This window comes from Cygnus atratus, chromosome 4 (assembly GCF_013377495.2).
Source record: "Cygnus atratus isolate AKBS03 ecotype Queensland, Australia chromosome 4, CAtr_DNAZoo_HiC_assembly, whole genome shotgun sequence".
In the NCBI taxonomy this organism is placed as follows: Eukaryota; Metazoa; Chordata; class Aves; order Anseriformes; family Anatidae; genus Cygnus; species Cygnus atratus.
In genome coordinates, this window is record NC_066365.1 from 61,671,717 (window position 1) to 61,699,146 (window position 27,430).

General features: G+C 40.3%; 1 protein-coding gene across 12 annotated transcripts in view; it reads left to right on the forward strand.

Moving 5' to 3' along the window:
- LDB2 (LIM domain binding 2) overlaps positions 1-27,430 on the forward strand; it is a 217,832-nt gene that overhangs the window by 177,822 nt on the left and 12,580 nt on the right. The gene's annotated exons all lie outside the window — the stretch shown is intronic.

Sequence of the window (27,430 nt, forward strand, 5' to 3'; positions counted from 1 at the left end):
CCTTGAAGCATCCATGAGTAAGAAATCAGAATGAAGTTAGATTGGAACAGTTTTAAAATAATAATAAAAAAAAAGAATGGTAAAAGAAAGAGAGACAAAGACAAAGCAATAGCCATACAAAAACAAGCTACAGGATTTAAAACTAATAATTTTATTTCAGAACAGAAATAAAGAGGAGAGAAAAAAAAAGAAAAAAAAAAAGAAAAGAAAAGTCCAAGAATACAGCCACAGGCTCTGTTTTTAGAACACCAAATTAAAGCCTGGACTGGTATGCAGTGCAGTCATAAATAATAATAACTATTAATTAAGTTTAGGAATGAGAGCTGCAGAGGTATGATTTGTACGAAGACCTGAAAACGCCAAAACCAGCTCCTTGTTCAAAGCAATGAAGACAGCAAAAATTTTAATTAGTTGTTGAATATTGAATATCCATGGGTGTTTGGTGTAAATTGTTATGCAGGGAGGGTTGAGTGGTAGAAGAGGTCAAGAAATAGGCTTTTGTGCAAAGCCAGTGGTTCAAATCTTTGTTCTTGGAAGCAGTTATTATAGAGCCTGAAATATTCATTGTAGAAAGCCTATGGCAGCCTATGGTCTGCTCTCTATTTGGAAAGTGAATCCAATACCTCTCCCATGTTTTTAATCTTCAGAAGGATTATTTCATGAGTCTGTTTATTCTGATATAACAAGAAACTAGGCCAGATAATCATTTTAATAATTTTCTTCAGGTAGTTAACCTCACCGGTCAGCTAGCTTGTCCTTTCTCCCTCCTCTGCCACTTTTTCTGTAGATAATATGGTACTACTCATTACATATCTCTGCTGGAGAGATCTATTTTGATGCATCTCAAGATCAAATTCAGCTTTTGCATGTTTACATACACTGGAGGTATGCTTTGGGCTCTTGAATTTGTTCCTATTTGAAGGATGCTCCCATAAAGGTCTAATCTTGGAGGTCTTTTCTAACCTTAATGACTCTATGGTTCTATGATCTTTCTTGTGTGACACCCTGATCTTTGTATGGATGATGCCTCCCCACTTTGTGTCATTCAGAGTCCATCCATATCCTCCCACTTCTTCTGCTATAATCTCACCCTATTTTTATTCACAAAAGAAACCCTCTAAAAAGCAATGTCTGACTCTAAAGAGTAAAATACAACAAGCATATAAGAAGCAACTAATCGTCCTGGATTTCTGTGTTTTATACAGATTGGCTTACAGAAAGCTAAATTTGTCTCCTGGTCACCTGCTCTGTACTGACACAAGCACTCTCAGAGCTGTATAGTTATTTAGGTAAAGAGTTTGACCTGGTGGAAAAACTCATCGCCCTTCCACCCAAATGATGGTCATCCTCAATAGCTCCCTTAGCGCTACTCATGTGGGCAGGGAGTATATGGATTCTTATTTGCTGGCATCTGTCTCGGAGTTAGACCTCATCTCCAAATTTGCTATCACTGAAGGGAGAGGGCAATAAGAAAGTACTGGGGAATCCTTCAGATCCTAAGCTGTGAAATTCCCTTTCTTACCTCAGGATCTGAGAACATTATAGCAGACGTGTCTGACCTTTTTGGCCCTCACACTGATACAAATATATTCTCTTCAGTGGAGTGACTACTGACTTTCAGCAGTACAATTTCGAGCAGACTCTTGCTCATTCAAGATTACCAAAATTTACAAAGCAGCTTGAATTGAAAACAAAATAAGCAGAACGAGGAAAGGTTGGTTTATCAGTGCACTGGTTTTGAGTGAATAACAGAATGATATGTATATGTCTGTGTACATATATGTATAAATGGAATGCACATTTTTGTAAGTACCCGAGGAACCATATTCCTAGCAATTTAGCAGTTAATTGCACTAATTGAAGCTGTTTTCTATTTGTGCTAAACCTTTAGAAAACTTTGGTAAACTGTTTTCACCGATGTATGTACACATATATGAGTATCAGTGTTTATCTGGTGTTCATAAACGTGCAAATCCATGCGTTGCTTTTGATTTGAAAGCATATGTTGTATTCATATTAATGGATATATGGATCGGTGTATCTAATTAATGATACATTAATTAGATAAATTAAAGGAGCCCATGATTTTGCAATCACCTCACCTAATGTAGAGAATTTGCAGACAGTGCTGATGCGCAGAAGTGCTGAAGCAGGCCTGTACTGGTGCATACATGAAGCTTGTGAGCAGAGTGTAAGCAGAAAACATTTAAAAGATGTTAACACCGTTTTCCATCTGTTTTGTTTTACTTCTGGTACTGTGCTCTGCACAGCTAGAAAGCTGCTATATCGAATGCTCTTCCCATCCCCAAAGGGCTTCCTTAATCCTGTGCCTCGTTACCTTTTCCCATCAGTGTTGCTGCCTCACCACTGCTTCACAATAAGGCAGTTTGTTAATCAAAGATCCAGTTCAACATCCATTGAAGTCAATGGGTATCTCTCCTTTGATCCAAATGTCATCTCATAGTTTTTCATTTATTCAGAGGTCTTTTATACCCATAAAATCCAATTTATTGAAATTAATTTCTCCATTCCCTGGGGCAATTTTAGCCATGAAAATGCCATGCTTCATGAACAACAACAACAAATGGTTATTTTTATTGCATTTTTTGTTGTTGTTTTGTTTTGGAGTTTTGTGACAAAAGAAAATTAACTTGATTTAGCCACAGATTATAGTTCTTAGGTGAGCCCAAAGGAACAAATATCAACTCGAGGATCTGATTTGAAGAAAAGGTTTAGGAATATAAAAGAATGAAAGAATACAAAAGAACAGTGCTTTCATAGCAAGACCGAGAATTTTCTCATTTTATTAATCATTCAGGCAAAACTTAGAGCTGATTTAATTAAAGGACTGTGCACCATTTCTACTCAAGATAAGATGATTATACATAAAGTAAGTATGAAGCACACGAAACAAGCCCAGAGCCCTATTCCCTAGCCTGATTTCATAGCATCTCATTTATAAAGCAGGATTGGACCCAGCCAGGTCTGGAACAAAACCTCCAAGGAAAATGCAAGCACTGTCTAAACAAAATGGTGTTGGTGATTAAGCAGAGATCATCGTACTCTCTGGAGCAGACCTTGTCTCACTCTGGTGCTTCGCTGCACCAGCTTCAACACAAGTGCTATTACTCTCTCTACCACAGTGTAATGTAGATCCCAGGTCTACAGGAAGGCAGAGGTCTCTTTCTAGAGACTTTCCAATCAAACTAATGAAATTATAAAATGGAATAATCTTCTGATTGTGATATGCAAATGAAGGAAGTAAAGTTTCAGTCTTCACTACACCAGACCTTTCCGTTTATTAGCTTTTGAGAAGATCTATTAGAGCTGTGGTGTCATTTGAAATATTATAGTCTATTTTAATAGCGAGTCAGCCTTTTGTAACTCTCCCCATATCCTGGTGGTATTCCAGTATATCCTTGGGTGCCTTACTGTTTTTCTTTGTTAGTGTGTGAGATGAAATATTCAGCCATACAAAGGAGAGAATATCATATATTCCATTGCTATGACCTTGAACAATGTAATTTTAAAAATGAATTAATTTTCTGAAAATAATTGCAATAAGAAACAGAACATGAAATACAGCTTGCTCATTATGAAAGCTAAAAGTATAAGGAGAATAAAAATCATTCAGAAGAAAAATATATATTCTTGGAGTCTTTTAGTGTTATTACCAAAATCATATTCATGGCACTTCTTGTTTCTTTTGTGCACCTTCTTGGTGGCTAATTGTATCCTGAAGACCATCTGGTCTCTTTACTTGTCATCTTCTTCAAATTCATCCTGGGTCAGTGTCAGGGTAGATTGGTTCCTGTAATCTTATTTTAATATTTTAATTCTTACTGTGGGACACTTTGCAAGCTAAAATAAGCTTCCTGTTGCTATAATGGATGATAAAGAAAAACACCACTAATTATTGTGCAAGTATACAAACTGGAATACCATCTCAGAAAGCAGTGGCCTTTCTCCAGATTCCAGTGCCACAACTGGGTGCAAAGCTTCTCCTGTGGTATTTATATATTTCACTTCCTTTAAAAATACAAGGTACAAACACTGTCAGATAAATCACAATAATTTTGTGAATTTCACAGCAGCAAAGGACATGTGGACACTGCCATATTCTAACCTCCAAGGCTTGCTCCCAAGCTGCTGCAAGTCAGCCCAGCTCTGCTGAGATGATGGAGAACAGCCACGCACTGCTCAAGACTCCTCCGAGTCCAAACCCGGAGGGAAGAGGCTGCCTGCCTGTCTTTTAGAACAAAACAAACAAACAAAGAAACAAAACAAACACCAGACCTCAAACCACAAAAGCTTCAAGAGCTTTCTTTATTTTTATTTTTAACTGACTACTGCAGCAGGGACTAGAAATACATGAAGAAAGAGGAAAAGCAGCAGAAACAAAGCCTACTACCCACATGAGCCAGTGAACTGTAGGGCAGGCAGAAGGATGCTGTCTGTGAGGATGCTCTCAATTCTCTGCTTATGCTGTCCTCCCATGTTTTTTGCACCAAATACTGCTAATGACCATTTCCTTCAAGAGGATAGAAAACCAGAGAAATCATAGGAAGGGTCAAAATGTGAAGCAAAATACTTTTTAAACACTGATTTGTTCAGAGTGATCCTTTAGGCTCTTTTCTCTCTATTTCCTTTATGTGAAATTAAAGAAGAAAGCAGCATTTTGTCACCTGCCATGAAGGAAGTTATTGGTCCTTGATAGCTCCTCTGTTTAAATGGATGTTGTGGCTGCTTAGTACATCTTGAGATGGATGTGTCATGCCAACTTTCACCCCTAATTTATATTCTCACACAGACCTAAAGGGAGCTTACATTTTTAACTTACAGTGTTTGATTTCATTGTTCAAAGTTTTGTTCTTTCATAGTTTCTTCTGGACAAGAATTAGATGAGAAAGATCTTCAGAGGATATCAACTAAAATAAGGTTGTTGATTTTACTGGAATTATACTGAATTATAAAAGGGAAAAATTAGTCCAAAACAGGAAAAAAAAAAAAAAAAAAGTACATGCATTTAATATTCTTAGAGCTGGCTTTGACAAAGCTTTTAAAAGGTGAGCTGCTTAATTTTTTTCTTATGCTCCCTTCTTTTAGGCATACATACATATATTTTCCCAAACAATTCATACAATTTCCCAAATAATTTATACAGTTTGTCTTTACTCCGCTTCCTACTTGTTAGGCTGGAATCAAGTTTTTGAGGCTCGTTATGGATACAGTCCAAAAAGCTATTTATCTATGTGTGTAATCATGGAAGGTGATGTATACAAAGGTGAAAACAACCATTTGTCATCACGATCTAGCCTAAGGATGATTTGTATTTGTGCCTTGGGAATAAGGCAATACAGGCAGTTTTTCTTCTCATTAGCTACTTTATTTGTATCTGTAGGGGCTGTCAGAAACATGCATTTAATAACACTCAACAATCTGTATGTTAACAAATAAGGCACTGTGAATCTACAGAATATCTTAGAAATCACAGTTGTGCAGAAAATGCCTTTGGTGATGAACAATTCAACCTCCCACTTGGGAGTGCTCAAAAAAAAAATTAAACAAAAACCCAGAGTGGATTCATCTATGATGACTTTTTTGCCTTTCACTTATCATTTAGGTATTTTTACTTGAATACAAAATTCTATGTTTTCCCCAGTTTTAGTTGCAAAAAAACCCCCACCTATATTAGTTGGCCGGTTTGGGCAGTGTGTTACTGAAATGGGAAAGTCCAGGGAGTGCATCTGTGGTTGGTTATCAGTATTAAACACCTTGAACGAATTGTGTAGCATCAGGAAAACCAGATGACTTCAGCCATCCAAGAAGTACAAGAAAATGCTTTGCCTGCAGGCTGTTGCAGCTATTATAAAATAGAAATAATTATGAAGAGGGGAAAAAAGTTCATCCACATACATTTACTAAAGTATATGTCCATGACATCATTGAAAATATGCCTGAAAGTTTTAGCATAGTAAAGCTATTTCATATTATAAATTGTGTCACACCTGTTCGTATTTTCCATGGCCTCAGAAAATCTATATCTACCTGCACTCCCATTGTCATCGTATCTGATCTTTTTGCAATTTTTAATTTTTTGCTCTAACAATGTTGTTATAAGAGCTATCATAGCCATTCTGCAGGTGAGGAGCTTTAGGATGCTCAGAAGTACATAAAGCCCCAGTCAGACTTAGGGGTTTCCCTGGAGCCTTCTGTTAAAGTCTTCAGTCTTTGACTGGAGTTCATTACTTGGGACACCACAGGTATCTGTGCCATCCTGGTTCAAAGGTTCTGTTCTCTTTTATTTAAGAAACATGCTCCAAAAGTTTACTAACTTGCTCATGATTTAATAATTGTATTGTAAGCAAGAGAGAAACGTCTAGATGAAAATGTAAATATGCCTTTCTGTTACGAGTATAGGTACCACCAATAGATACAAAACACCTTTAAACTTCTTGGTCAGGTTGATGGTTGGTCTTGATGATCTCGAAGGCCTTTTCCAACCTAAATGATTCTACGAATCAGCCAGCCATGCTTTTGGTTATTTTTGCGGCACAGCACTGGAGCTGGTCAGTGGTGCCTGGCTTCATCTGGTACACCAGAACCCTTGCCCAGAAATCTGGACATCTGGGTCAATGTCCTCCTTACCTGTGGGAGTTCAAGCCCTCACGTACTGATGCTCCATGTAGAGGTTCGTGGTTGTGAGGTTCTTTTGAAGGTGGGACACAATGGGAGGGAAAGCATGGCTATGTGGGTCAGAAGAGAGTATGAAAAAGAGGAAGATGGTCTCAGCTGATAAGGGAGCATGGCTGACTAAGAATGAGGACTTTTTTTCCAGTCTTGGCTCTCAGAATCCATTTTTTTAATTGAAAAGCCAGTGAGTTGGAGTGAAAGTGCCAGTGGTTGCTCTTCTATGTACTCAACTTGTACTTGTGTGTACTTAAGCCATCCAGGGCTGTTAGGCAGACTTAGATTCCATTTGTTTATTCAGACCCTCAGGTTATGTCCATCCTCGTATATTAAACAGCGTCCAGGGATGTTATTAGGCACCTGAAAGACATGTCTATACTCTCTTAGAGCAGTCCCTGGCCTGCTTTTTACCCATGCTGACTCTCAGATAATTCAGGGGCACAGTTCAGGAGTTAGTGTAACATAGAGCCCATCGCTGGAAGGCAGTTTGTAGGTGGCCTCTCTTGATGCATGAGAAGGTTTAACATTATGAATATGGGGCATTCCCTGCCAGTTGCCTTGCTGCCAGAGAACAGCGCTGGCACATTTAGTTTATTAAGGCTGCTGCAGCTTCAGGGGCCTTTAGCACAGAGGGTGCCTAGTCTGTGAATTTTGAACAGCGTTTGAGCACATGCCAGGCTCACCTCATCCACGGTAGGTGAACTGCAGGTGCCTCAGCAGGACTTTTATGGCTCATATTCTTGGAGTTGAAAGGGCTTAAATGTGGGTGCTTTTGGATCTTTTTTTTTTCTTTTTTCCTTTTTGATGTTGCGTTTAGTGGTACAACCAAGGTCATAGACCAAATATGAGCTTGAAGACCAGATCGTCAATTTTTTTGCCTCATACCATTTTACCTCATCTTGCCACCGTTTCATTCCTGTTTTCTATATTAAGAGAAACGCGTGCTTGTGTGTATTTGTTCCTTCTGTCACAGGAAAATGCTACTGTTGTAGCATTCCTGCATACTGGGACCTCATTTTTAATAAAAGTTTGCTGTCAGCTAGCAGTAGCAATGGCAGTCTTTTTACGGCCATCCCAGATACACTTGTAGGGGCAAGAGGAATACCTTTACTTGCCCCTCTGGAGGAGACCAGCAGCCCTGACTGGAGGCAGGCGTGTAATGGCCCAGCACCAAAGCACCCAACTGGTACACAACACAGCATGTTTCAGGCTGGGAGGACAGTGTCTGAACGCCGTGGAGAACCCCCAGCACTAGGAAATGTACATCTGGGTCCACAAAACAGGGCTAAAGTCTGAAAAAATGCCAACTCCTTCTCGGGTATCTCTGGTCCTTGTGTTCCTGTCTGAGTATAGTAAGAATCTGCTCTTTGATTTCTTTTGTTAGTGTTGCAAAGTCATGCGGCTCACAAAGAGGAGAGGGGTTCCTCCTTTCTGAGTTGCACTTTACAGCAGAACTGTTAAGTGCTGAGCACAGTGTTTTATGGAGGTGATATAGCAGACAGAGAGAACACAGCTTGACTTTCAAACTCCAAGCAAGAGTTTGCAGTGCTAGCAACTAAGAAAAAGATATTTGTACATGCAGACCGCGAGTCTTATCTGGAAATCGGTGTGAGATAATAATCTTGGGACATCATGACGTTGTTTTACACAGACACAAGTGGAGTGTAACAGCAGTTGTGCGAAACTTTGCACAAATCTAGTAATAGATCAGCTGGTCTGTTTTTAAAAGGAGGGAAGGAAGACTATTTCCCCCCAGAGGAACTGCTACAAAGCTGTTTTCCTTATCAGACAAACACCTTTTTCCTGAATGTTATCTCTCTGACATTTGTTCTGTATAACCTAATGAGGGCAGGTGGAACACCATGGAAATGAGTTATTGTTGATTTGATATAATTTTAACTTTTGTTTCAAGCCTACACACAGAGTTGGTATTTTGAGCCTTCATTTTGCTTATTTGGTGACCTTGGGCTATTTTATAGTCAATAAGAAGGAAAAAAAATATGGCGCTTCTTTTTATTGTTAGGCTGTTAGGTGGCTCAAAGTCTTATCTAGAGACCGTAACAGAGTTTCTGTACATTTTTTTCTTCTGTGAGCAGCAGAGAGTGTTCCTTGATCTCCCCACATAAAATGGCAGGGAGCATTTTTGATTTAGGGTCTTCCCTGAATGTTTGATTTCGACCCTTTGCATCCCGTACCAGACGCACAGCGGTCCTCTTGGCACAGGGATCCCGCTGTGCCAGCGGGGTGAGGTAGCACGCCGTGGCCTTGGCTGCTGTCCCCATCACTCCACAGGGCTGGCAGTCCCCTGCGACTGCCCACCCTGACAGTGAGACACAAACTGCACTGCCTGCGTGGGGGAAGCTTCTAGGAATCCCCTCCCCAAATGGCATCTTGGCAAGGAAACAGTGAAAATGGGGATGTGCTGATGTGACACAGAAGTGGGCTTCCCTCTGCCAGATAGAAGAGGATGTTGCAAACCTGGTCGTCCACCAGTGCCAATGGTGTTGGCATGGGGGTTTGTCCTTGCCAGGGCAGCTGCAGTGCTGTGCATGCAGCGAAGCCCAGGGATGGGGAGAGGAGTTTGTCCATGCTCAGTTTTGCCTGTGCCCCTCCTGTGGCCAGCCTGTTTTCATTTGTGTTCCCAGCACTAAACAAATAAGTGCAGGGGGGACTTGAGGCATGCAAACATTCACTATAGAAAGTAAAGCCTGGGATTTACCCATGTCTCTGCCCAGGTATAGCCTTTTCCCATCTTGGCAGTGGAGCAGAGGTGTGTTAAACTCCAGATCACACAGAATGCGAGGTAGTTGAGTATCAAGGCTCAGGGAATATTTGGACACAATCTCTTGAATCTTAAATGGCTGAGCATCCATGGTCTGTTTACATGAAGCTAAAAGTTTTGCCACTGCTGATGTTTTTCTGTTGCTGTTTGCTCAGTATCCTGGGGAAAAGCATTCTCTCAACAAAGTGGTTCAAAGCTAGGATTCATTTACAAATACAGTATAAACAAGAAATCAGAAATGTGAAAGGAAACTACATCCACGGAGCCACTCCCTGATGCTTTACATGTATTTTTGCTTTAATAGCAAACCCTGAAGGAAGGCAAATTCCCAGTGCTGCTTCTCTGCCAGGATCGGGGGGCGGCTTCTATCACAATAAGAAGAAAAACTGCAGCTTTAGCTCTGCCTATCAGATAAATGACCATTCTTTGGAATTCCATCAGGAGGCTGCTTCTTCTAAACCGCTTTCTCCTCTTCACCATACTCAGCTACTGGGAAAACTAGAGGAGTCATGCACAGACAAAAAGAAATCTAAGTGTGATATAGAAAGAAATGTAGTTTTCTCTGTTGTCATCTATCCTGGCTTCTGGCCAAAGAGATCCGGTCCCCAGCTGTTATGTTAGCTTACTTATTAATCCCTGTGCAGCCCAGCCATCGTGTGCTTCTGGAGTCAGGGTGGTCCCCAAGAGCTCCTCTGAGTCCAGACCCGAGAGCCACAGCACCATCAAGCAGCCCATCTCAGCTCCAGAGTGACCCTTTCTGGGGAACTGAGATAATCAGCCCTAATTACAGCCAAATTAAGAAAGCTTTCCTTAAACAAGCCAGCAAGGTTCTGGCTCAGAACGCAGTCCTAAAAATGCCTTCGTCTATCACCAAGCAGAAAACCTCCAGTTTCTTTCAGAAACCCACACATGGATTGGCAGTCAGTATCAGTTGCTTAAGCAGCATTTGTCCCACATCACCAGTTTCAGCCACACGTTTCTGCCCACATGCTGCCTATTCCCTTGGTTATTTTTCAGATGGACCAGTTCCTGCAGCTGGTTTGCTGTACAGCCATGCAAATAGCTGGGCTTGTGCAATACTGGGGTCAGCGTGGTGCATTGCCACCTAAGAAAGAGCAGCAAGATCCTTTGGATCTTGTCCCTTCATGGAGCTTCCATGTGGTTTCTTCTAGCCTTGCTTTCTGGGGAAGGGGGAGAAGGGAGAAGACAGTCAATTTGTACTAGTGTCTGTGAAACGAGATTTTCCCAAGCAGTAGTTCGTTCAGTATTTCATGGGCCATCCAATCACAGGTTTTACGGTTGAGCAAAAATGCTTGCAGTCTTCTTGCTGCTTCTCAACAACAGTTCAACTCATTTCTCCACTTAGCCACAGATTACTGAAAGGTTGGGGAAACAAGGGCATACCTAGTGAATATAAAATTATTGCCAGAACTTCACATGTTCTCCACACTGTAAATGTTCACTTGCTTCATGGTGCACATACCATATTACTTCCCAGAAACCAAGACTAGGGTTTTTTTGCTGTCTGCAGTACTAGTTAGAAGCTTAAAAACAAAGGATGTGAAAGAGCATATTCCTGCTACTTTGCTGGTCAGTGGTGTCTGCAGACTAATTTATCCTCGCATCTTGATCAATTGACTTGTGCCATAATGATCTCATACTTTTCCCATTCAATCTCAAAATATTTTTAATGACTGGAAATCTCTGACTTTGGCTGTACTTTATACCTTGTGTCATCTCTTAGACTTCACGAAAATTCTTAGCAAGAGTTTCTATCTTTTGGCAGAGCTAACTCTCAAAGCTGTAAGATTCTTCATCATCAGCTCCCAGAGTGAACCCACTCTGGAAGAACAAGATAAATCAAACAACATAGGCAAGGACATAATGCAGACAATTCACAATAATAAAGTAGCTGCATTAGTCTCAAAACAGCAATTCAAAGGAGCATAGGATTAAGCAAATACTGTATATGCCAGTTCATTTGCACCATCTGCTGAACCAAGTATCAGAAGGGGAAAGGATAGTAGACACATGGGACTGTGTGTTGAAATACATTTGGAAAAAGAAAATTGTTTCAGAAAGCTATGAAAACAAAAATCTGGGTGCTTACAAGTTTGCAGCCAGGAGAGGGAAGGAAGAATGATGTCATTTCACAGACCTCAGAGATTTGATTTTTTCATTTACCACTTTTAGGAGTGGGAAGGTTATGGAACTTAATATTGCCTACTCTGGAGTCTAGTTCAGACTCAGATAGGAATTTCTATTTAACTATAGAAAGCATAAGTACAGAGATTATCATACACAGAATAAAAAGTACAGATTTTTCAAAAGTGCTTGGGTGCTGTGAGTGAGTACATGCAAAGTTTGGGCTTGGCCACGGTCAGCAGGATACAGCCACAGGCTGACCATGCTTTAGATGGGTTAGATGATGAAGTTGCTTACTGAAAATGTATTGTGTTGATCAGAATGAGTGATAGTCATCTAGATCCTTTCAGCTGATCTTTTGATCAGTTATATTATTAAGGTGGTTTTCATGTAAAATGTGATCAAAAGCTGAGAAACTTGGTTGTTCAGATACTATTGTGAAATGTGAATTAGTAAAAAGATGGTACTGGATTTATATGATGCCAAACTTAGGAACAGTTACATGCAGGAAAAAAAAAGACCCCAGTACTCCAGTAGTCTGGAAAGTGCTGGTGCATCTCTCTGAAGTGTCATATGGCATATTAGCATATACCAACCCATTTCAACTGCTGAAAATGTGTTTATTTCTTTTCATTGAGACGGCTTAAATATTGAAGTTACACTTTTTCCCTTGTAATATACATTGCTATAAGAAAAGCAATTGAATTGTTACTTATTTAATTGATAATAATTACACTTAACAATCTGTGCCACAAAAGATAATGGCTGTGGAAGTCAAAAGACATTTGCACAGAAATTTAACTTGGTGATAAATGACTTCTTCTGTGAGATGACACACAAGAGCTGCAAATTCTGTCCCATATTTAGAGACTGTTTTAGCTGTAGGAAAAAAAAAATAAAAAAAGAAAGAAAGAAAAGAGGAGAAGAATTTTCCATGTCCTTTCCTTTGGAGTTGAATACGACAATATTTTGGAACATGATTATAAAAATTAGAAGGGTCCCTTAAAACAAATGCAGTAAAAATTATCAATTGTTTAGACAGTTCAATTTTCAGTTCTTATAATATCAGAACACCTCAAAATCGCTGATAAAAGCACCACTGATTCATAGCTAGATGGTGTTAAAAGACATAAGGCATCAGCAGAGAATCAAGTCCGACTTTGTGTATATCATAGGCCATTACATGTTACTGAGTTACTGCCAAACTGAGCCCGGTGGTTTCCATTTCACTGAGACATAACTGGTGTTTGGCAAGAGCAGAAAGTACCCTCACAGTACCCATTCTGAATTATGGAATTATTAGTTTCCTTATTATATAGATGGGACACAGAGTAGTTCAGGGAACCATTGGAAGGCCTTTCTGGATGCCGCATGCTCTACCAGAAGGTTATTTTCTCCAAAAAAAAAAAAAAAAAAAAAATGAGAACACCACAGGAGTCTTAAGGTCCCAGTAACTCCTTCCCTGTAAAACTGACTGCTCCTGACACTAGTGGTGATAATGAGAATTTGACGATTGTTCTGTGACTTGTGTGATATTTTCAATCCTGGCTGGAACACATTAAAAAGCTGTTTTGAAGATAGAGGATACATTACTGTGATCACAGTAGCAGAAAAGTTCAAAATCTGTCCTTGCTCTCTAAAAGCACTGAACTGCCTGAAGAAAATTGATGTGTTAGCATAGGCAAAATTACCGAAGCCATGTGCCAGGAGTAAAATTCGCATTGCCTTGCTCAAATAAGAAAATGCAAATGGCAAATATTTTTATAAATAAAGTATTAAAAGTAAAAGTGTAATTGTCCTTGTAGCCAGACAGATCCTGTGTCTCATGAACATCCAGGGACATGGTGGCTACTCTGGAAATCACAGCTGCACTGCCCCCAGAGGTGCCAGCAGCACTGCGCGCTGCCTGTGTGTGTAAGTCATGTATGGACAGCACTATCTGCAAGCAGTCACAGATTTGGGCTTCCCAATCCACAAACGTAGGCCTGCCCAATTAGTCAAGCTCCTCGGCACCACAGAAAGCAAACAGGACTTGGAGTCACCGTATGTACATGTGCACAGCGCTGCTCTGTCACACGCCCTGAGGGCTGGCCGATAGGCCTCACCCACTTACCTGTGGGGATGAACGCACCCACCGGGGCTGTGGGGCCATCCCCATCTGTACTGGCCCTTTGTGCACGCAATCACCAAGCAAGGTAAACCTAACCTGGATCAGATGTGAGCAAAATCAAATTTCTGTCAAATTAACTGAGCGTTTGTTGTGGTCTTTAAACTGATTTTGGTGATAGCTGATCTCACGCAGGAGTGGAACTGGCAGGTGATACCTCATGCTGCAGGAAGCATGTGGATACAAAAGTAAGCTGTCAGATATTTTTGAGAAAAACTTTGAGCTGGTCAAGTTAATTTCTACAAGAAGAGCGCTCTGCATCGCTGGTATCCAGGAGCCTTCATGCCAGGGTGGCCGTACTGCTGAGCGCAGCCCCAGAGGCACAGGTATCAGCACTGGGAGCAGCGCTGCAGTGCAGCTCATAGCACTGATACACACACAGAAGACCTTTTTCAATATTGCTGTTATTGAGAACTTCAAATGAATGGATGAATTTGAAAGACTTCCCAGAAAATACATTTCCTTTTCAGCTGGCAGCTCAGTTATTCATCTAAGTAGTCTGTGGATTAAGTAATTTGACAACCACTGAAAGGTTTCTTTTTGTGAAACAATTGCCTGTTATTGCTCTACCCTTTTTCCATTTCACCTGTACAAGTAACCCAGAAATTCAGTGCAGACATATCAAGACACAGATCAAGACCAGACATCAGCCGCACCAAGAAGCGTCTGATGGTGCTGGTGCACCTCAGGAATTACCACGTGGTGGGCATGTAAAAGACCAGAGAGGGAAAACAGAAGCAGGGAAAGGGTTAAAAAATTGTTTATTCCTGTTAGCATTGTAGCTCGCTTCTGTACCTACATGTGGGAAAGAGGGAGCGTGGATCTTAGTCATTTCACGTCACAGAAGATTAATGCAGGAGAGGCTAAGTGGAGGTACGACATCACGTGTTCTAAGGCCATTGAGCGATCCAGTGTCTAATTTATTAAGATAGCAGGCAGATTGGGCAATCTGATATTTCTAAATGTGTAGCGGCTGTCGGTTTGGTACCTCACCACCTTTCCATCTTGGCTATGCTGCAGCACGGGCGGTGGCAGGAGGCCGTTTTGTCCCTGTCTGGCTGTGCAGTGGCACCTTCCCTCCCAGGAGGGCCTCTGGGTGCCTCTACCAGGCACTGCCTCCCCTGCCTGGCCCTGGTGGCAATGGCCCCACGGGGTGATGAGGTGCAGCCACTCCGGGACACGGGGCAGCATGTGCCGGTGTTACACCGGCCCGTCACGTCCACCCACCTTAAATCCCAGCCCTGCTTTTGTATAGATCCTGACAGAACAGCTCGGGTACGCTGTGTACAGTCAGAGGAACAGTATTGATTTTGCTGTACCTGAATAGAATTCTTAAAAGGAAAACAAACCTAGCCTTGTTTCTTTTGACTTTTGTGCGTGGGTTTCTGTACTCACCGTATAGTATTTGATCTGTGTGAAGTACAGAGGCAGAGCTTGATTTTTAAGATGAACACGACCCAGGCTCTGATCTGTACAGGCACAAATTCAGAACCAGTAAATAGTTTTGCACATGTTTTTATGGCACGTTTTTAATTGAGATGTAAAATAACAATTTCCTTCCTACCTACAAATCAGAGAATCAAATGGTCAGTTTTTCTACATTTTTTCTGGTACAATTATCAGGAACCATACCCTACTATTTCAGCATTACTAAAAAGATTAAAATGTACTTTACATGCAATTCACTGGGCCAGCTTCAGATAAGCTAGCCTTTTCCAAAGTGTATCGTGGTTTTTTGAGGTTTCTGCTGTGAATTAAGTTTACTAAAATATGATTTTGAATGCAAACTTTAAGGCATAGTATACATTAGTTGTATGAATAATTATATTGTTACAAAGACAGTTTAAAGCATTGTTAATGCAGACACTACCAATACTTAAAAGCATCATTGGCTGATGGTGATAATACAGCTTCACTAGTGGATGATTTATGATGGTAAGCATTAAATACTCTCTACTTTAAAGTCATTAATCCCTACTTTCTTCGAATACGTTTAATTAAAAAGTTCCATTTTCCAGTAATTGCTGTTTTTATATAACCCCAAAATGGAATTTTATTGAGGCACAAGGTCTTTTATATAAACATCCATCTGTCCACCGTGTAACTGTGCTGGGACAAGTTTTGTAGATTGGGTGAGAAGTGGAGAGATTACAGAATACTGTGTCCCTGTAAGAACTGTGAACTTTTGTCCTCTGAGTAAAGGCTCTGGAGGATTTTTGCTTTCATAATTTTGGTACCAAACAAGGGAACTGCAGAGTCAATAGGAGAGAAAATCATGAAACAATGGATTTAGTGTCTAGTGGAGTTGCTTTATTAGTTTATAAAGAAAAGCTCTTCTTTAGTCCTTTTTTCCTGTGTCAAGTTCTGCACTGCAAAGTATCATCTGCTTCTTACATTGTTCCCTTCTATTCAAATGCAGAATTAGGGAAACCTCAATTGCATATATAATATATATATACATGCATGTATATATCTATGTTTCAGGCTGAAAGATATGACTAATAAAATAAAAAATATGTTGGTATTAATAAGGTTGGCATTTGAAAAGTATGAAATAAATGCATGGAAGTTTGTCAGCTTATTAATCATTCCATTATAAGTGGTGTTTTTACTTTCATTGCTCTAACGTCTAACCACAGTTCATTGGCTAAAGGCCAAGCTAGCTTTTGCATTGGCACATTACCATGCGGTGTAGTTCTTACTTCTCTTCCATTTATTAATGCTGCAGACTTCCTACAATTCAGGCTAAAAATAGAACTGGTTATGTGAAAAACACTGCATTTGTGCTTGAGCTGCAGTATAGAAACAAGAGGATTTTATATGGACGAGGAACAGATTCATGACACAGAAGAGCTAGCTGCTTATACTCTGGAAAAAGCTTTATTTTTGCATGGTTGTAAATAAGATTAGAGTTGCTATGTACACGTTAGTGTGAAGGATGAATCATATTTGCGGTATTGCCTCAGAATGTATGAATCTTCATGTGTATCTGTTGTATGAAGGAAAGCTGATTTCTTGTACAAGGAAACCTGAAAGTAGTGCAATGTAAAAAAGTGGATTTGTAAAGTCAAAGGCATATAGTAATGTTTTGTTTTGCAGAATAAAGAGTGTCTTCATGTGTGGCACATGTTTTGAAGTATTCTCAAAAAATTACACACTAAATTAAATCTTCAACTGCAACACTACATTTTCAGACTTGTATTTTGGCAAGGCATAACCTTTCCTATTGTTCAGTAACTCAAAAGCAGCATTTGCCGTCTCCAGACCATTTCACCACAAAAAACATTCCTAAACTTATTTCTGAGTTGTAATATAGCTGCACACTAAAAACTGCCAGCATTCAAATGCAGTCCCTGTGCTCTTGATCTTTTTTATAATGCTGTGATTTGTTTTGGATCAGCAGTATTTTGAACAAGGCAAACAACGTCCCTTTTTCCATCTGAACCTAAGGGAGCTGCCAGGGACACAGGTGAGGAGTGATAGTGGATGCATTTCATAGTCAAAATGAAAAGCAGCAAAACTGATAAGGTCTCATTGTTGCACAAATAGAAAAAGCTAACAGTTTGCATATCAGAAATATCAGGTGTTAGGACTTGACTCAGAACTGCTGAATAGTAGCTTGTTTGCCTTTGGAGAAATAGAGAGGAAGGAAATGTCATGCAGCAACATCACACATGATAGTGGTGGGAGATGGCAAACAGGGAAATAGACTTTTCCTATGCTGTTTCCTAAAGATACTGTTTGGACTGGCTGTGATGGTGGATTATTAAGGAATTCTGATTATTAAATATCTGCACTTGGCAGAGAGGAACATATTTTGAAGTGTACAACAGTCTCAGAAGTCACTCTTGTTTTGCCCTTTACTCAGTACTATGTAAGAAATAAAACTGGTGATTGTGTTAGGAGAAGAGGCAATAATGATGAAATGAGAATAAATTGTAAGCTGTATGATTTCTGAACTATCTAGAGGAAATGAAATTTAAAAAGCTTTCAAATGCCATGTGCTTTGCACCAGGCCATTGAAGCAGTGAGGTAGAACAACAGCTATTGGGTAGCTTTGTCGATTCATAACCTACAATTCGATGTAGGAAGAAGAGAGATTAGTTCACAGGACAAGTATTTGGTCCAAAGTGCTTAGCTCCTCCCCTTAATTACTATAGACCAGCCTTAGCCTTCACATAATGGTGAAAAAACATCCAAATCCAACATAGGCTGAAATCAATGAATATGTTCCTATTTACATTAAAATTTAATTTTGTCCAGACAGGCTCTCTGAAATTGATACTCAGCGCTATACCAAGTGCAGTATAAAGAATCATATCATGCAGTCAACATGATGCACTTTTGCAATATAATTTAACGCTAAAGTTAAATTAAATTACAAAGATAAATTTTATGGTCTCTCTTAAAATCATTTCAGAGCTCAGTTCTGATCAGAGATGTGTAAGACACAAATCCTGCCTATCGATCATTAAATATACAAATAGTTGTGAGAGAAGAATCGCATAATACGATGGTCTGTATGAGACTTTCGTTATGATGCAGGCTGGTGATTTGATGTATTGATCCTTTCCTGCAGTTAGGATCTCTCGAGGAGCAGGCTCAGGCAGGTTGACCTCACTGCAGAAAACACCAGCCAATCTATATAATTTGGGTGAGGCCAGATTTCACCAGGAAGGTCCATAAGAAAGAGGTAATGAATTATTCAGATTCTGGGTTTTCACAGCCTTCAGACTTAAGACTGTCAGGAGGAAGATGAGACTTCTGCTGCGTGTCCTTTTGTTTTCATTAGCTGAACTACAGCAGTTGGATGCAGTTTGCCCCTGCCATTGGGATTGCAGTAATAAGTACCCGTGGTATGAAAGCCAACCGCTCCTACTTTGCCTGATTTGTCATCTGGGAAGAAAAGGAACCAGATAGCCTTCACTCTTCACTTTGGTGTAGGAGGTAGAAAAAGGCATGAGTTCAGCTGGTACAACAATATTAAAATCTCGCAGCACTGTTGTGATGCCATCGAAGGGAGTATTTTTCAGAACATCTCCCGGTTGTATAGAGGGTGAATGGGAAAAAGAAACATTTACTTAAAAGATAATGTTGGATAATAAAATAATGTTGGAAATAAAATAATCTTTTAATGGCTGGGTAACTCGAGGAAGGGTGAAAAATCTGAAGTTTCAAAGTTCATTGCAAAGAGTCCAAAAAATATAAATCTATTAAAAAACAGTATTAAAACTTCAAAGAAAGAAAAAAAAAGAAACATAAATACAAACAATAAAGCCCCTTTCTAAACCCATGAACTGCAGATCAAAATAGAAAGATTAAGCAAAATCACAAAGAAAGTAATAAGAGCTACATTTTCCAAAAGTCTGAGGGGAAAGGTTTATCAGATAGTCATAGCAATGGCTGGTGGGCCTAAGATATTTTTATAATGTTTAAGAGTGTTGCAAACCAGAATTAATTGCAGCACATACTGTAATGATTCTGTGGTGCCAAAGAGATAACTAAATGAGGCAGATGTCAAACCCATCTCCACAAACGCACCTCCAGTATTAGCGCTTGCCCTCAGATGGGGAAAAGGAGGGCACAGCTGTCCAGGGCAGCACGCATTACGTGGGGTCCTTAAGGTGGTTTGGAGTCCTTAAGGAGTTTGTTACGTAATGAGCTAAAGATGTGAGTAAGACTGCTTCTGTCCAGGGTAAGAAATGCTTATTTCGGTCCAGTACGGACACCAAGGAGGCCTTCAGATGAGGTTCTCTCCAGGGTAGGGTGCGCTCGGCTGTCTGCCAAGCGTTTCAGCAGCAGTCCTGCAAGACCTAGGAAGTTTTCAGCAATGCCTTTTTGATTACAGCAGCGTTGAACCCGGTGCCCTTTCACCACCACAGGGAGTGAGAAAGATGAAGTCCCAGATGGGATGCAGGAGAGGAGGGAGAAGCTATTGGAATTGTAAGGGAGGTTGCGGTCCTTGCTGACTGGGCTCACGGTTGTGATGCTGTCACTGCTGCCACCACACAGAAGGGCAGAATCGATGGCCAGGAGAGCTAGCAAAGTTGCTGTAACTGCCTACATTGTGCCAGGGTGCAGGGAGGAGAAGGCACTGGTGGAAGCTGTTAGCTAACGTCTCTGTTAACAAATAGAAGGAAGGAGGGAGAGAGGAATGAAATTGGGGTCCAACACACTAATGAGAATTAGCTGCAGGGCTGGGTGTAGCTGTGCAGTGTTAGGAACGGTTTCTGTTTCCTACACACTCATCGTATTTGTCTGGAAAAATATATTTTTATTTTTTTTTAAGCTTAGACTTACCTGAAATGAATGCTTCTTCTTTCCATTCTCGCTGTTGCTGGGAATTGAAATGGCTGCAGATACAGAGCAGTGTAAAAACATGATGAGCTATGTAGCTTGGGAGCAATTGAGCAGCTGAATACTGCATTATTGAGAAATCATTTGCTACCTCTGGGTGTTAGTGAGAAACTGGAGAGTCCTAGACTGGCATTCAGGGCAGAGCACAGGATGAATAAACATTACTGAGTGCTGAGTATTTACTAGTGAATCCGGCATGGAGCTTCAGTAGTTGCATGTCATCCCACTGCATCTTGCAGGGTTGGCAGCACACAGAGAAGAGAGCTTGAATTCCAGAAGATTTGCAGCAGAATTGATCTTATATTGTTTCCTAAATAACCAAATTATCAATGAAATGAATGACATTTTGCTTAATGTGCAGCAGGCAATCTGCATAGCGAAACAGTCGTATTTTCAAGTGACAACACGTGAGAACCATTTAAATATATATCAGTAGTCCTCAAGGGACTTGTAGATCGCAACATGAAATTGTTGTTTTCATGTGCATACCTTATTGTTGCCAAATTACCCCTGGCTTAGTATTTTCTTTCTTATCTACTTGAGATAGGAATCTCTTCAGAATGAGGGGCTCAGTAGTTTGTAAAATAGCCGTGTATATCTCTAGCATTGCATAAATAATAAATAATAAGGCTTAGATGCTAATGATCATTAATATTGCAAGTGTTAAGCTGGAAATTCTAATTCCTAGTTTCTTAGGTAATTGCAAGTATAAATATTTCTTGACTCAGCATGGTGAGCAGTCACAAAACCCTACCCTGTGTGGAGTGATGGCTATTAAGCATATCCTGGACCCAGTAAATCTCAGGCTATGGAACTTGTCCCAGAATCTGCTCTTGCTACAGAACTGTGCCGCAGAAACTCATCCTGCATTTTTTAAAGCTAACACAAAATATCCACTCCATATGGTTTTGGAGACATACTTAAAATATGAGCCAAGTTCAAGCTGATGCAGTTCTGTCTTGCTGAGCCCTGAACTAGTCTTAAACAATTTCTTTGAAAGGTGCAAACACATTCATCTCGATGAAATTTTGAGTCAAAGCCTAAAGAAAGAAATTTCAGTGACAGTTTTTAAACCTTTTCATTACTGTCTGCTTAAAGTAAGTGTATTTAATTTAGGAGTAAATATAGTAAGTGTTCCTATACCGTATTTACAAGCAGTTTTTCACCTCCTTCTGCATATTGAAAGCTCATATCGTTCCTTACCTTTGTAGCAAAACCAAGGACTTCAATCTGCTTATACACTGCCAATTTAAAAATCTTTGGCACAGAAGGAATTGGAAAAATGGAGAGAGAGAAGAGTAGTCACAATAAACAAGTCAGGGATTAGTCCATGGTATTGGACTACTTAAACTGTTGGGGTTGAGAGCTGCCTTTTCATTCTGGCCCAAGGATCATTTAAGGTATCATCGCTAAAGTAAATGATCCTATAAAGACTGGATTTTGAATAGACAGGTTCAATGGACTACTTTTATCATTTAAATCAAAGTGGCTACTGAATTTGCTGCTTGCTGCATTAAGTACTGCAAAATCTCTGAATCGGTAATTTGTTTAGCAAAGCCAGAAATGCACTGCACAGTGATCACACAATGAAAATTTCTTATTAGTTCCCACATCTCAGCAGGAGTGTACCTGGCTCTTCAAAAAGTGAAAGCAGGTAGCAGGAGTGATGGGAATCTCAAAAACACTTACTTTGGCTTAAGGTGTATCATGTAGGGAAGGAGCATGGATATAGTTGATCCACTGAAATGCACTGATGGAGGAGACTTAAATTTGTCTTGACATACTGTGCATGAGCTTAGAACAAAGCAAAAGCAATCCCCTCCAGAAAAGCAAGTATGTAAAAACAAACAAACAAACAAAAAAAAAAACACCATTTCTTGTGTTTCATATAGATAAATAAATAAATAAATGATCTTCTCATTTATATCTCCATGTTTTTAATGGAAAGCAAAGATGTTTTTTAAGATGGAAATGTTCTGTATTCACATGTGATTCTTAAAAAACACAAGCTATTTTGAGCAGTGAATTGCAAGCCGGCCGGTGAAAGAAGCAGCAATATGTTCCTAGGAAATTTTCAGTCCTCCCTCTGTTCTGCAGAGGAATGGTACTTACATTAATTTTAAAAAATAAACATGAGCAGAGAAATTTAAACTCGGCTATAAGCCTTCCCGTTTTCCATTTCCAAGGAATGAACCATATTGAAGACTGCAGCAAAGCGCTATTGTTTCAGTACCACACTGCAGGGAGAGCAGAGTACTTGACATTACCCTGGCAGTCACACCTTCAGCTACGGCTCTTCTACAGTGGCTGAAAAAATACCCACAGCGCATCCCCTGCCTCATTGCAGATACATCAGTAACATATCATGGACCTCTGAAAATATATATCTGTGGTTATCCATAAAACAGTGTGCAAAGATATCTCAGTTCTTTTCAGAAGTCCCATCCCACTGAAGTCAATGGGACCTTTCCCAGGAAAACGCTGTGGGGCCAGAACATCTATTCCCATCCCTGGATCTATTCTCTAGAACATGAGTAGGGTATGCAGAGGAAAGACTGCATCTCAGCATAGAAATAAAATGTTATTGTCATCTGACTCATTAGTTAATAACTCAGAATCTTTGTGGAGGAGAAAAAAAAAAAAGAGCTCGGAAAGAAAGCACTGAACCCCATCAAGGCTGCACCATCTATTCCAGGTATACCTTCACTGTCAACATCCTTCCCGAACATTAGACAGTGACGAATACTCCCATTGAAATGTTTCTTGTCACTCCTATGAAGGGTTGTAAATCTCTATGAGCTGTGACTATTCAACAGTTTCCGTAGTTTTCAAGTGATTAATACAGGCATTCAACCAGGAAAAGTTTCAAGCACCAAGGAGTTAAAAACTAAATTTTATGGAACTTCAGGGAAGGCTCATTGCCATTATGTTCCTCACCGGTTTGTTTCAGAAAAACTGATGTAGCCTCATCATACGTTAACATTTTTAAGTGTCATCTACATGGAATTTCAGAAAATTCCATTTTTCACTTATGGCTAGTGAAACTTTTGCTTTACATGGACAAAAGTGGTAATGATGGGAAGATGCAGTTCTCAAAAATTGCTTCTTTTGGTAGACTAGGGCTTGGCTGTCCAGCACCAAATATGTTTCCTTCTTTACAGAAAGCGGCATGGGATTATGTCAGTCTCACCGCATAAGTATTGCAAGGCTCGAGTCCCACTGAATTCTCTTTAAAATGCAAAAGGCATTGAATGACTGAAACGATGCAGTTCTTTTGTGCTCTGTGGCATGGAAGCAGGGGGAGAGATTGTTAGCTGGGTCAGCTCTGCCACCTGCAGCTCAGAGCTGGCAGAACCACAGCATCTTCACCAGGAGCGTATCAGTCCTTCACTAGAGGAATTGTAGAAAGTCTGATGGAGACAAGAGGCTTCACTGAGAGGGTGTACAGAAATTAAATTACTGGTAGAATACATAAGCTTCTGTATGCCATACAAAAACAAGGTAAAAGAGAGTTTTCACATTGGTCTTTCTGCTAATCCTCGCTGCTATCAGAAGAGACATCCATTCTCAGAACAGAATAGAAAACCAGCATCAGAACAACACTCATAAAGCTGAATACATTCTCGGTGTGACTGTAGTGGTCCCAGAGCTGAGTCTGACCCCGTACCGCAGGCAGATTTTGGCTCTGCTGATAACTGAAGTACTACAGGAAATTATTCTGTGGATCCATATTCTCGGAACCCTCTAACTCCTGTCTGCAATGCCTCCAGTATCTCCTCATATAACTTCCTTCCTAAAACACACTCCTTTCTGAAACCTATAAATTCTAGTCTTCTCCTCTAAAAAAAAAAAAAGTCATTAAAAAAATAAAATAAATCAAATCCTTCCAGATGTGTGCTTTACTAATGCAGAAAGCCATGTGCTTTATTATGTTCCCTACTTTCACTTCCCTGAGCCCCAAGGGTATAACATTACCATTTTCTCAAGTTGGATCTCAGCCCTGTAATTGATGAATTGGACATAGGATCCATATGGAACTCTATCAAAGTCACTGACACTCTATACAACGCCAAAATGCATGCATATGTGTCCCAGTGGATGCTGGGCACCCAAGAACATGGACTTTTCAAGCCAATGTCTTCTCTTGCTGTAAAGCGCTGTGGTCCGCTCCAGGAGCAAATCCAGCTCAGTGCTACTCACAGTGAAACAGTGACGGTTCTGCAGCAGTGGTCAGACATCATGGTGATGAGTTCAAATAACAAAACATGACTGGAAACCAAATCTAATCACGTTGGGCTAATATGAGTAATGTCAAGATCTTTCAGGATGTTTTAGCACTGCACAGGGAAAGTGTATCATCTGTTACGATACTCATTCTTCAGTGATTTAAAAGCCAAAGAAGCATATTTTTGCTATTAACTTTAGGCTTAGTTCAGTTGCCCAAGCACTTAAGACACCTTCTAGTGCCTGAAACATCCACACGGAGCCTTGTGTCCTTCTGGGACAGCAAGAGAGACCAGCTGGCTCAGATACAGCACAATCTATGGCATTTCAGCTGGCACTAGACCCCGTGTGCAGGCAAATGAGTCCCACCTTTTGTATTGTCTATATGTGGAGCATGGAAGTGTCTAACTCGTGTCTTGTCAAGCATTGCTATTAAGGATTCTGGGTCCCTAGAAATGTAGAAATTATTTCTGTGATCATACACTGTCACTGCCCTGAAGTCTTTAAGGTATTTTCCTGGGTGACTGGTTCTGAGCTGTGCAGAAAATGCTTGAAGAAGAGATTGGTTTAGTTGGTGTTCTAAATATTGTTATTATAGTGCTACAGTAAAGGCTTGTATATTTTAATATTATACAATCCTTGAAAAATGTTAAAATAGATATTTTGAAAAGGAATCTTACAGACTGAGATGAGGTGGTCTGTGGGGAATAGGCAGTCGACGCCTCAGGCTTCTTCTGTATGCAAATGAATGTAGGAGTATGTAAAACATTTTGTTAGCTTTGTTTTAAGGAGTCACTCTGTAAAATCGCACAGACAAACCTGTCTGCCAGTTACCCTGCTCACGAGTAGTTAAAGATGGCAGGTGGCAGATCTCAGGACACGGTCCTGGGCAAGCTGCTCGAGTCCCCTGCTTGAGCAGGGAATTGAACCAAATGGCCTCCGGAGCTCACTTCCAACCTCAGCCACTCTGTGATTCTGTGGTTTTGGCCAACCCATATATTAAATGCATCTTCTCCCAGCATTTTTTGTCTAGCTCTTTGCAAAAAACAAGATACAGATTGTCATTGGCAGATGCCTCAGACTTAAGGTAATTGGACCACGATCTTTTCCTCTTTCAGGGATTTGGTTTTGAGTCATGTTGGATTTCAAGTAGGTCTCGAAGGGCACAGAAAAAGACTGTGAGATTTAATATCAATCATCGTTAATCCAGTTCGTTTTACATTTGTGTCCAATTCTCATGAGCTAGATGAATTTAAAATGGACTCATCACTACAGAGTGCAATGTCCTCCTGTTACTCGAGCATCTGACCTTATAATTTGCAGACTTCAGAGGGAGAAATTGGCTGAGAATTCCCCAGCCCCAGCACCAGAAGAAGAATTCACGCGAGCCTGTACTGCTCCTAGATATCAAGAAGACGAGAGTGTCCCATGTTTCAGTGCAGGGGCCCCGCACCTGTAACTTTGAATCCATGTGTGTGACATCAGTCAGCCTTGCTGTGTTTTGGGTCCATATCCGACTTTAATCTTGGGTATGAAAGGAAGGAGATTATAGGTAGGCTTAGCACCAAGTTATCTACAGACTACAGTGATGGCGCAGTTCTTCACGGTGCACATTACAGCTTGTACACAATAGGAAGCATCTTTGCCAGATGATAAAGAAGAAACATTCTCTTTGTTGCCAACAATAAATATATACAGAGGAGTAAATATATCAGGAATAAAGTGTCCCTAAGGAAATCTTGGAAGACCCTACGTGTATATTTACATACTTTTAGTCCCAGCAGCACTAGAGCTGTGTGAGTGTAGTGCTCTGCCCAGGCTAACTAGTTTGTTAAGAATTATTACAGCTATCTGTTTCATACTAGCTAGTATCTGTGCATAATGACATGATTTAGGCTGCCCTGCCAGAAGCACAGATTTTTGAGAACCGAAGCAATGGTGTAGATTATAATCACAAATTCCCCTCTCTCGCTCACACATGCACAAAACCTGAGCAAGTGCCTGCAGGTTTCAGAACAAATTGAAGAAGAACTCAAAATACAACATCTCTTGCACAGCACAAACTGGATCCTGCGTGAGCTTCGGAACCTGATGCTCTTAATTTTTGGTAGAACATTGAACCGGAGGAAAGGCTGAGCCCAGACTGCACACTATGATAGAAGCTCTCTGTCTATTAGATTACCTTGCAGATATTTGTGTACAAAAATATATTTTGGAAGTCTATGTAAGAAAAAAGTCAATGAGGCAATTGTAGATTCAATTTCTACAGCTGGAAAAAAAAAATCCTCATTCTGAAGCTCTTCATTCTCCCTGCTGCTTTATGTTATCTTTGTTTTAACTGCTCTTAATGAAAGGCTCATCAGAAGATAGTGTCAATACATAATAATATTTAAATGCTGAATTCATCTTTAAGTCCTCATGACAGCTCCCTTTTAGCTATTTTTCCTGCATGCTCGGAATCTCTGTTTATATGAATGAGAGTAGAGCATGCATGGGGAGACTGCAACAAACATTGATCAGCTGTGCAGCCCAGAGAGAAGAATTTGCTTCATGCCTTACACGTTTGTAAAAGCATGGAAGGAAAACATCACCTGCTGAAATAAATCCAAGGCGCTCCGTCAGCAAGACCTACTAAGAATTCAGTAAAGGACTGTTGCACTCAGATCAAGAGTCACATTACGTTATGCCTGTCTGCAGTGCCCATTCTGAGCTCTAATAACTTGACCAACTTGTTGCCCTCCTCCTGTTGGTAAAAAGCCAAACCTTCCCTGCTTTTAAATGCAGTTCTGCTTTGAAAAGTGGCTCTAAAAATGACATGTGGGCTCCATGTTTGTTCTGTGTCAGCTATTTCCTTATCAAACATGCTCAGTTAACAAGGAAGGAACCTCTTCCTCCTGTGTGCCAGCCCTGCAAATTTCAGGTGGAAGCCAGGGGTCAGTCTGGATTTTTTCTTCTTATGTAGGATGACCGAAAAACAAGGGTTCTGCAAACGAGGGTAAGCCCTCAATTACATATGTGCAATTCTGTTGTCTTCTGTGGCTTTGCATAAGGTTTAACTGACTGGA